The 11,676-nt window shown below is 38.8% G+C and overlaps 1 pseudogene; it reads right to left on the bottom strand.

The window, feature by feature from the left end:
• Positions 1-7,492: 7,492 nt before the first annotated feature.
• On the bottom strand, positions 7,493-7,655 carry LOC147004002 (ATP synthase subunit epsilon-like protein, mitochondrial pseudogene; annotated as a pseudogene).
• Positions 7,656-11,676: the final 4,021 nt, after the last annotated feature.

Raw genomic sequence — 11,676 nt, 5'->3', positions numbered from 1 at the left:
GGGTATATGCCCAGGAGAGGTATTGCTGGATCTTCCGGTAGTACTAAGTCCAATTTCCTGAGAAACCACCACACTGACTTCCAGAATAGTTGTACAAGCTTGCAATCCCACCAGCAATGGGGGAGTGCTCCTCTTTCTCTTCATCCTTGCCAGCATCTGCTGTCACCTGAATTTTTGATCTTAGCCATTCTGATTTGTGTGAGGTGGAATCTCAGGGTTGTTTTGATTTGCATTTCCCTGATGATTAAGGATGCTGAACATTTTTTCAGGTGTTTCTCAGCCATTTGGTATCCTCAGTTGAGAAATCTTTGTTAAGCTCTGTACGCCAATTTTTAATGGGGTTATTTGAATTTCTGGAGTCCAGCTTCTTGAGCTCTTTGTATATATTGGATATTAGTCCCCTACCAGATTTAAAATTGGTAAAAATCCTTTCCCAAGATATTGGTGGCCTTTTTGTCTTATTGACAGTGTCTTTTGCAATTTCATGAGGTCCCATTTGTCAATTTTTTATCTTACATTGCTGTTCGGCTTAGAAATTTGTCCTCTGTATCCATATCTTCGAGGCTTTTCCCCACTTTCTCCTCTATAAATTTCACTGTCTCTGGTTTTATGTGGAGGTCTTTGATCCACTTAGACTTGAGATTTGTACAAGGAGATAAGAATGGATCAATTTGCATTCTTCTACATGATAACCGCAAGTCGTGCCAGCACCATTTGTTGAAGATGCTGCCTTTTTTCCACTGGATGATTTTAGCTCCCTTGTCAAAGATCAAGTGACCATAGGTGTGTGGATTCATTTATGGGTCTCCAATTCTATTCCATTGATCTACCTGTCTGTCACTGTACCAGTACCATGCAGTTTTTATCACAATTGATCTATAGTACAGCTTAATGTCAGGCATGGTGATTCCACCAAAGATTCTTTTATTGTTGAGAATAGTTTTTGCTGTCCTAGGTATTTTATTATTCCAGATGAATTTGCAAATTGCCTTTTCTAACTCAGTGAAGAATTGAGTTGGAATTTTGATGGGGATTGCATCGAATCTGTAGATTGCTTTTGGCAAGATAGCCATTTTTACTATGTTAATCCTGCTGATCCATGAGCATGGGAGATCTTTCCATCTCCTGAGATCTTCAATTTCTTTCTTCAGAGACTTGGAGTTCTTATCATACAGATCTTTCACTTCTTTAAAGTCACACCAATGTATTTTATATTATTAATGACTATTGTGAAGGGTGTTGTTTCCGTAATTTCTTTCTCAGCCCATTTATCCTTTGTGTAGAGAAAGGCCATTGATTTGTTTGAGTTAATTTTATATGCAGCTAATGCAGTGAAGCTGTTTATCAGGTTTAGGAGTTCTCTGGTGGAATTTTGGGGGTCACTTATATATACTATCATATCATCTGCAAATAGTGATATTTTTACTTCTTCCTTTCCAATTTGTATCCCCATGATCTCCTTTTGTTGTCGAATTGCTCTGGCTAGAACTTCAAGTACTCTATTGAATAGGTAGGGAGAAAGTGGGTAGCCTTGTCTAGTCCCTGATTTTAGTGGGATTGCTTCAAGTTTCTCTCCATTTAGTTTGATGTTGGCTACTGGTTTGCTGTATATTGCTTTTATTACGTTTAGGTATGTGCCTTGAATTCCTGATCTTTCCAATACTTTTATCATGAAGGGTGTTGAATTTTGTCAAATGCTTTCTCAGCATCTAATAAGATGATCATGTGGTTTTTGTCTTTGAGTTTGTTTATATAGTGGATTACTTTGATGGATTTCTGTATATTAATCCATCCCTGCATCTCTGGGATGAAGCCTACTTGGTCATGTTGGATGATCGTTTTGATGTGTTCTTGGATTCGGTTTGCAAGGATTTTATTGAGGATTTTTGCATTGATATTCATAAGGGAAATTGGTCTGAAGTTCTCTTTCTTTGTTGGATCTTTGTGTAGTTTAGATATCAGAGTAATTGTGGCTTCATAGAATGAATTGGGTAGAGTGCCTTCTGTTTCTATTTTGTGGAATAGTTTGAGAAGAGTTGGAATTAAGTCTTCTTTGAAGATCTGATAGAATACTGCACTAAACCCATCTGGTCCTGGGCTTCTTTTGGTTGGGAGACTATTGATGACTGCTTCTATTTCTTTAGGGGAAATGGGACTGTTTAGATCATTAATCTGATCCTGTTTTAACTTTGGTACTTGGTATCTGTCTAGGAAGTTAGCCATTTGATCCAGGTTTTCTAGTTTTGTAGAGTATAGCCTTTTGTAGTAGGATCTGATGATGTTTTGGATTTCCTCAGGTTCTGTTGTTATGTTTCCCATTTCATTTTTGTTTTGTTAATTAGGATACTGTCCCTGTGCCCTCTACTTAGTCTGGCTAAGGGTTTATCTATCTTGATGATTTTCTCAAAGAACCCGCTCCTGGTTTGCTTGATTCTTTGAATAGTTCTTTTTTTTTTTTTTTTTTTTTTCCACTTGGTTGATTTCAGCCCTGAGTTTGATTATTTCTTGCCGTCTACTCCTATTGGGTGAATTTGCTTCCTTTGTTTCTAGAGCTTCTAGGTGTGCTTTCAGACTGCTAGTATATGCTTTCTCTAGTTTCTTTTTGGAGGCACTCAGGGCTATGAGTTTTCCTCTTAGGACTCCCTTCATTGTGTCTCATAAGTTTGGGTGTGTTGTGGCTTCATTTTCATTAAACTCTAAAATGTCTTTAATTTCTTTCTTTATTTCATCTTTGACCAAGGAATCATTGAGTAGAGTGTTGTTCAGTTTCCACGTGAATGTTGGCTTTCTATTATTTATGTTGTTATTGAAGACCAGCCTTAGTCCATGGTGATCTGATAGGATGCATGGGATAATTTCAATATTTTTGTATCTGTGGAGGCCTGTTTTGTGACCAATTATATTGTCAATTTTGGAGGAGGTACCATGTGATGCTGAGAAGAAGGTATATCCTTTTGTTTTAGGATGAAGTGTTTTGTAGATATCTATTAAATCCATGTTTCATAACTTCTGTTAGTGTCCATGTGTCTCTGTTTAGTTTCTTTTCCAGGATCTGTCCATTGGTAAGAGTGGGATATTGAAGTCTCCTACTGTTATTGTGTGAGGTGCCATGTGTGCTTTGATTTTACTAAAGTTTCTTTAATGAATGTGGCTGCCCCTGTATTTGGAGAATAGATATTCAGAATTGAGAGTTCATCTTGGTAGATTTTACCTTTTATGAGTATGAAGTGCCCCTCCTTGTCTTTTCTGATAACTTTGGGTTGGAAGTCAATTTTATTTGATATTAGAATGGCTATTCCAGCTTGTTTCTTCGGACCATATGCTTGGAAAATTATTTTTGCAGCCTTTTACTCTGAGGAAGTGTCTGTCTTTTCCCCTGAGGTTGTTTTCCTGTAACCAGAAAAATGTTAGGTCCTGTTTGTGTAGCCAGTCTATTAGTCTATGTCTTTTTATTGGAGAATTGAGGCCATTGATGTTAACAGAAATTAAAGAAAAGTAATTCTTACTTTCTGTTATTTTTGTTGTTAAAGTTGGGATTCTGTTCTTGTGGCTATCTTTTTTTTTTTCTTCTTTTTTTCTTTTTTGGTTTGTTGAAGGATTACTTTCTTGCTTTTTCTAGGGTGTAGTTTCTGTCCTTGTGTTGGTATTTTCCCTTTATTATCCTTTGAAAGGCTGGATTAGTGGAAAGATATTGTGTGAATTTGGTTTTATCATGGAATATTTTGGTTTCTCTATCTACGGTAATTGAGAGTTTTGCTGGGTATAGTAGCCTGGGATGGCATTTGTGTTCTCTTAGGGACTGCATGACATCTGTCCAGGATCTTCTGGCTTTCATAGTCTCTGGTGAGAAATCTGGTTTCATTCTAATAGGCCTGCCTTTACATGTTAGTTGACCTTTTTCCCTTACTGCTCTTTATTTAGTGCATTTGTTGTTCTGATTATTATGTGTCAGGAGGAATTTCTTTTCTGGTCCAGTCTATTTGGAGTTCTGTCAGCTTCTTGTATGTTGACGGGCATCTCTTTCTATAGTTTTGGGAAATTTTCTTCTATAGTTTTGTTGAATATATTTGCTGGCCCTTTAAGTTGAAAATCTTCATTCTCTTCTACTCCTATCATCTGTAGGTTAGGTCTTCTCATTGTGTCCTGGATTTCCTGGATGTTTTCAGTTAGGATCTTTTTGCATTTTGCATTTTCTTTGATTGTTGTGCCCATGCTCTCTATGGAATCTTCAGCACCTGAGATTCTCACTTCCATCTCTTGTATTCTGTTCCTGTTGCTTGCATCTATGGTTCTAGATTTCTTTCCTAGGGTTTCTATCTCCAGCGTTGTCTCACTTTGGGTTTTCTTTATTGTTTCTACTTCCCTTTTAGGTATTGGATGGTTTTGTTCAATTCCATCACCTCTTTGGTTGTGTTTTCCTATAGTTCTTTAAGGACCTGTTTAGCTGTGTTCTCCTGTATTTCTTAAGTAAGTTATTAATGCCCTTCTTGAAGTCCTCTACCAGCATCATGAGATATGATTTTAAATCTGAGTCTTGCTTTTCGGGTGTGTTGGGGTATCCAGGACTGGGCGAGGTGGGAGTGCTGGGTTCTGAAGATGGTGAGTTGCCTTGGTTTCTGTTAGTGAGATTCTTACATTTGCCTTTCACCATCTGGTAATCTCTGAAGTTAGGTGTTATAGTTGTCTCTGGTTGGAGCTTTTTCCTCCTGTGATTCTGTTAGCCTCTGTCAACAGACCTGGGAGTCTAGCTCTCTTCTGAGTCTCAGTGGTCAGAGTACTCTCTGCAGGCAAGCTCTCCTCTTGCAGGGAAGGTGCACAGATATCTGGTGTTCAGACCTGCCTCCTGGCTGAAGATGAAGGCCCTAAACAGGGCCTGTCCCAGAAGATGTGTTGCCTCTGCAGTCTGCAAGCTCACCTGCACAGACTCGTCTCTGAGGGAAGTTGGACACAAGATGGCTGTCTCACCTGCTCTGGAGGTCAGACCCCTCCCTGGCAGACACCTCTCCTCTGGTGGGGAAAGTGCCCAGATGTCAGGAGCCCTAAATGGGGTCTGTCCCAGAAGCTGTGTCACTTCTGCAGTATGTTCGCTCACCGTTAGCAGTCAGTGACCTGACCTGTGCAGACTGGTGAACTTTGCCCTTTTTGTCAACACCCATGAACTTATTCTTTTTTTGAAATGAACTGTAATTATTTTCATAGTAAGTAAAGAGATTAAATCTTAATCATTAAAGGAAGTCTAGAGTGTATCATATGAATGAAGTCTCTAAATCTTACTAGATAAGAGAGTATGTGACTTCTATTTTTTCATTTTACAGGTTTACTTTTTGATTTTTAATATTTGTTTTTATGTTCTTGAAGGTTATTACATTTTTATTTTATTTATGCACATAGTATATATATATATATATATATATACATATATATATATATATATATGGTTGATGCATAACATATATACATATATATGTACTAGTGAATTGTGACAGCAGTATATTGAAAACCACATACTATCTTCAGTACAAACGGGTTAAATTGCCCAAATATATAAGAAAAATATTACAAAGCTAAAATATTAAAGAAGCCAAGTATAACATCATACAATAAAAAAACCCTTACAAGTCACCCTCTTTCCAATTTTCTATTACTATGTGACCTTCCTTTTCCAATAGTACCTATTTCATCAATTTCATGTATTTTTAAAGATAACATTTAACTATACATAATAAGCTTCATGCAGTGCTTTTCTTGATGATAGTATAATGCAAATGTGTCCTATATAGCCCAGGCTGGCTTCAAACGTCCAGCCCTTCAGCTCCAGATCCCCACCTGCTAGAGTCATGTACATACACCACCACACCAATGCACTTGTCACATTTTAGTGGTTTTCAATATGAATGGACGTGTGTTAATGGAACTATACCTTATTGTTAAGTATTTGTTTTTGGTATGTTGCTTTTATGTTCAATGTTGTATTTAGTAATCCAAAACATATATTACATTCCAGTGCCTGAGTGTCTGAGTTACAATTCTTAGAAGGATCATTATACCAAAGAATGAATATTTGCAACTCAGATAGACACAGCGAAGTGACTGTGCATTCCGGCTATTACAGTTTACACTGTTTGCCTCATGTTTTATGGAGTGCTTTGGCATTGGCAATGTAAGATGTGAAAGAGACATCTCAGTATAGCTTTAATGTTTTGTTTTGTTTTCATTACAAAATCTTTTTATTATTTTTTTAAATTATTTTTCTATTTTATGTATTATGAGTACACTGTTGGTGTCTTCAGACACACCAGAAGAGGGCTTCAGATCCCATTATAGATGGTCGTGAGCTACCTTGTGGTTGTTCAGAATTGAACTCAGGACCTCTGGAAGAGCAGCCAGTACTCTTAACTGCTGAACCATCTTTCCAGCCCCTATCTAATCTATCTATCTATCTATCTATCTATCTATCTATCTATCTATCTATCTATCTATCTATCTATCCATCCATCCATCTATCTCTATCTATATATTTTACATCACTCTCCTGGTCCCTCCCTTCCACAGTCCCTTCCTCCATCCCACTCCCCTTCTCCTCTGAGAGACAGGATGCCTACTGCCTGTGCCAGTAATGAAGACAAGGTTCTCATATCTTTTTTGCCTTTTGCCCATTAGTTTTTTCATTTGATTGTTTATACTTTTTCTTATTGACCTAACAAACTTCTTTTGCAGCAGTCCCACCAAATGTTTATGATTTAGAATGTAAATATGTTTCCCAGCTTGTTTATATATTGTTTTATTTGAGGTAGTATGAACCATAATAATGGGAAACATTCCTTTTGTTTGTTCTCTTTCTTTTTTATTGGCTATTTTTTATTCACATTTCAAACGTTATCCTCCTTCCTAGTTTCCCATCTACAACCCCCCTATGCCATCCCCTGTTCCCCTTGCTTCTATGAGGGTGCTCCCCTGCCCACCCACCCACTCCTGCTCACTACCCCAGCACTCCTCTACACTGGGGCATCAAGCCTTCAAAGGACCAAGGGCCTCTTTTCCCATTGATGTACGAAAAGACCATCCTCTGCTACATATGTTGCTGGAGGCATGGGTCCCTCCATGTGTTCTCTTTAGTTGGTGGTTTAGTTCCTTGGAGCTCTGGGGAGGTCTGGTTGGTTGGTATTGTTGTTCCTCCTGTGGGATTGCAAAGCCCTTCAGCTTCCTCCATCCTTCCCCTAACGCCTCCTTCGGGGACCCCGTGCTCAGTCTGATGGTTGGCATAAGGTTAAATTTCTCAACTTTTGCTTTTGTGCTTTATCGTTTGAAATAGCTTAAACATTCCAGTATGAATTGTTTTTCTTATTTTAAAGAGTGAGCCATATTTTTAACTCAGGCATTGATGATTTATGAAGAAGCCTGCTACCATTTTTCCTGTGAATCGAGAATAACTTCACTTGCCATAGCAGGCATCTACATATCTTCACCTTGGAAATGTGACTTCAGGCTGGAGTCAGGGTCGATTATTCATTTTTTTTTCTTTCACAGCTTTTATACTGTTGCCAGAAATCTCGGCATTTACTCTGAGTTCTGTCTTCTGTGCCTCTCTCACCGTGTCTGCACCAATCTGGGAATATTCAGATGTAGCTGAGCTCAGCCTGTCACCAGCATGCCATCACAACGTTGCAGGAGTAGGATCTTCTAAAACTTATGTTAAATTTATGATATTTTACATTTAAAAGCTTCACACATTTCAAATCCATTCTGGTGAAATATATGAGGAAGTGGATTTAAGATATTTCTTCTAGATGATTACCTCCTTTGACCATTTAGTGCATAATTCATTTCCCTTCTGATAATACTAAGTGCTTTTGATATAGCTATGCATTCATCTTTGCTGGTATAATTGAGCTTCTTTTTATTAATACTGTAACAATGTAGCATTGTAGTAGGTCAGATTCGTTTTTATTTGTGTTTGGAGGTTTTGCTTTCTTTTGCTTTGTAATCCTGAAAGCAGACACCTGGGATTTGCAAATGACACTCAAACATCCCCACAAGGCCACACCCCAGCCCTGGATGTTTTTTCCAGAAAAAAAAAAGGAGAGGCTATTTTTATTTTCTAAATTACAGTTCAATCAGTTCATGTGTAAGAAAAACCTTATTAATATTTTTAATTGATTGTATGACTTTTGTGGGTAGGTTTAGAGAATACCCTGTGTGTAGTGTTCATTTTTCCATTAGTTCATTTTTCTGATCTCCTAAAGGACATCCTGAAGCTTTCTTACCTTACCTTGCTAAGTCTATTACTACTATTATTTCTTGGATTTTGCTTTTGTAAATAAGTTCATTTTCTTTGAACTGTATTTGTTTGTTTATTTAAAAGCTTTTAATTCTGAATGTAAATTTGGTGTTTGGGTATTTTACTAATTTATTTTGCCAGGGCTTGCCTGCCTGCCTGCCTGCCTTCCTACCTTCCTTTCTACCTTCCTTCCTTCCTTCCCTCCTTCGTTTCTTCCTTCTTCTCTTGCATTTTCCAGATATACATATTATCGACGGGAAGACTAGTACTACTTTCTGCTTCCCAGTGTCTTACACTTACATTTTCTCTCACGGCTCACATGTCATAATTTTAAGTAATTCCCTTAAGGGAAAAGTGTATAAATTTATGCTGAAGCTCTGTCACTTTAGGTGACACATAACCTGAGATGATTTATTATAGAGTGATTTGTCCTCTCTCTGGGAGCACAGACAGTTGCAGAGCTTGGGTGAAAACCTGAGAAGCATGATATAGTGTGGGTAATCAAAGCCTTGCATGAACTCTATCTAAGACAAGAGTCTGACGGCCCTGCCTAACCAACTGCCTGTTGCTGAGAGAGCAAAGGCTGGTTTCAAAGCTTTTGTTGACCTCTTTGAGACAGATCTGAAGCCAGCTAACAGCTGGCAGGATTCTGTTGTATCCTTTCAATTTACATAATGCCAAGAATCCCAAAGTCTTTCTGGATTGCATATCTTAAACAGCTCCCTGACAAACTGTTGCTTACTGATGTATTTTGAGGTACAGACATTGTTTTCTGTCACCTCCGATTCCGACCAGCAGAAAGGAATGATAATACTACGTTATTCTCAAAGCAGTTTATTCAGGAACCTTTCAACATGCATGCATGAATCTCTCTCTAGGAATAGTCTCTTGGGTATCTTTCGGCCCCCAGTTGCAATCCCTTATATATCCTCTCAACCATGCCCCATCAACCCAGTTCACGTAACAGCAGTCCATTGGCCAGAATCATCACTCATCATATGATCTGATCTTGCATCATGGTGCACCTGCACAGATCTCACGAAGGTTGCGGCTTATTTTCAGGTGTATGAGGAAGTCAGGTGCAAGTCATAAGACTTGGCTGCAGTCCTGGGCGCCATCTTGGGACTGCTGCCACACCCGCTCCTCACAGTTTTCAATGTACATCGGATATGAGCCCAGCAGGTTTCAAGGGATGGTTCAAAAACTACTATTACACAGATGATCCTGGTTAAAATCAATAGAACATAGACAAAGCAAAGAACACAAGTTCTCTAAAGGAATGCTTTGGAAGGTAGGGAGAGGGGTGTCCTAGTGGGAGGAAATAACAGAATGGGATATGCGAGTAATCAGAATGTACTATATACGAAAATGTTAGAGATCAAATTTAATCGTAAGAAAATTGAGCAGAAAACAAATACACACACACAGAAAACAAACTTTCGATACTCTAGAAATTATCTTTAAAGTTCACATTGAATTTTACCTCTGCCCTTTTTCATCCCTCTTTTATAAAACACATGAAGCTTTCTTTTCCTTCCATCTCTTGAGTTCTGTGCTCAACATTTGGTTCAGAATCTACTACTATGCTCCCCAGTTGAATTTATGTCTAAATTCCACACAGACATACTTCTTGGGAAAGAGAATCACTGGGAAGCAGCCTTCTTCTGGGCTCAAGCAGTATGAATAGGAATGGGCGGGGAGAGGGAGAAAGTAAAAGAAACCATCTTTTTTTTTTAATTTTTAATATTTTTATTACATATTTTCCTCAATTACATTTCCAATGCTATCCCAAAAGTCCCCCATACCGCCCCCCACTTCCCTACCCACCCATTCCCATTCTTTTGGCCCTGGCATTCCCCTATATTGGGGCATATAAAGTTTGCAAGTCCAATGGGCCTCTCTTTCCAGTGATGGCCGACTAGGCCATCTTTCGATACATATGCAGCTAGAGACAAGAGCTCCGGGGTACTGGTTAGTTCATCATGTTGAGAAACCATCTTTCTGATTGAGAAAATGAGCAGAGAGTGCCAAATGAAGAACAGTAGCTACACTTTGAGTATAGGAAACTTGGTGGAGAAGGGAAGATAAGATTGGATGGTAAGGCCACAGTTCTGCAAAGATAAAAGGGGGTGTGCACTTGCTCACTTGCTGTTTCAACTGTGTGTGCAGTGACCATGCACATGAAACTGTCATATCCCATACTATCTGTAACGATTAGGAATCAGAATGACTAGCAGTGCTGTGAACTCTTTCACCTCTTTCCTCTGAGCCTTGCTTCCCACAAGTTGTTCCCAGCTGATCAGTGTGGGTGGCAGAGACAGCCAAAAAAGGGTAACAGAGACTCAAGAACAGTGGCTTTGATGAATTTTGTTAGGTCTTCCTCGAGTCTCATACTGATCCATGGACCAGTTCACCTTTTATTTTTCTTCATTTGTTTTTATTGGCCCCATAGAAAGACCAGCAATATCATTCCACCTTTTCCTTCACAACAGTCTCACATTTGCATCAAGATCTGCCTTCTCTACTCTAGGCTTTCTTCTACTTTTCTTGCCACATTTCCCTAGGGAATCTTCCAGACTCTTGAGTTTACTTAGCGTCTGCTTCTTGGAGAAACTATCTTGACTCAGGGTAGACCTGCCTTGAGTAAAAATATACAGGATACAAATGACTATTGGCAAAGGGGGATTCATGTATCTGGTAGTGTTCCCTTATAAATTCCCTAGTGTTCTGTTTGTAGGTCACAGGTCCTATTGCAGGGTCACACCTTTTTTCTTGTTCTCCTAATGGGACCATTGGCTCTGTCTGAACTTTGAATCTCACATTAAGCTTTCAATCTAAGGGCATCAAAGGATTCTGAGCTTGCTCCTGGCCTGGTTTCTGCCACTGAAACATTACTCATTTTGTGGTCTCAACAGGGACATTTTAAAATGAACATTTTTTCTTTGTTAGAACACCACTACGGTCAAGGCTCAGGAAACATGTTTGTGCTAATAAATGCTGAAGAAAAAGTTCCAGAGACAATGCACAAGATAACATGACAGTCTATTGACCTTCAATTCTCCACCTGTGCAGGCCAAAGAGCTAAGAAGCATGCTTACTGGAAAAAGGAAATTCACAGGAGCTGACATGAAAATGCATTTCCACAAGGCTCATATGTGTGGAAATCCCATACAGATCAGCTCTGCAATCTCTTATACTCTACAGGTCCACTCTGGTGGGCTCAAGAGAGCAACAGGAAGAAAGTTCCAGGAAATAATGAACACCTATCCTCAGAATAAAATAGGAGAAGGCTCTTGTCTTCTCCCAGGGAGGATGATGGAAAGTTTTGTGCTGATACAGAAATAAGGATTATGCAAATACTATGGTGACTCATCCTGAAGAGTCTTCATCCAAGTGGG

Source organism: Mus caroli, unplaced genomic scaffold (genome assembly GCF_978045245.1).
Source record: "Mus caroli unplaced genomic scaffold, Mus_caroli_1 scaffold_7, whole genome shotgun sequence".
In the NCBI taxonomy this organism is placed as follows: domain Eukaryota; kingdom Metazoa; phylum Chordata; class Mammalia; order Rodentia; family Muridae; genus Mus; species Mus caroli.
Note: the sequence above shows the minus strand (reverse complement) of the source record. Positions and strands in the feature narration are given on the sequence as shown.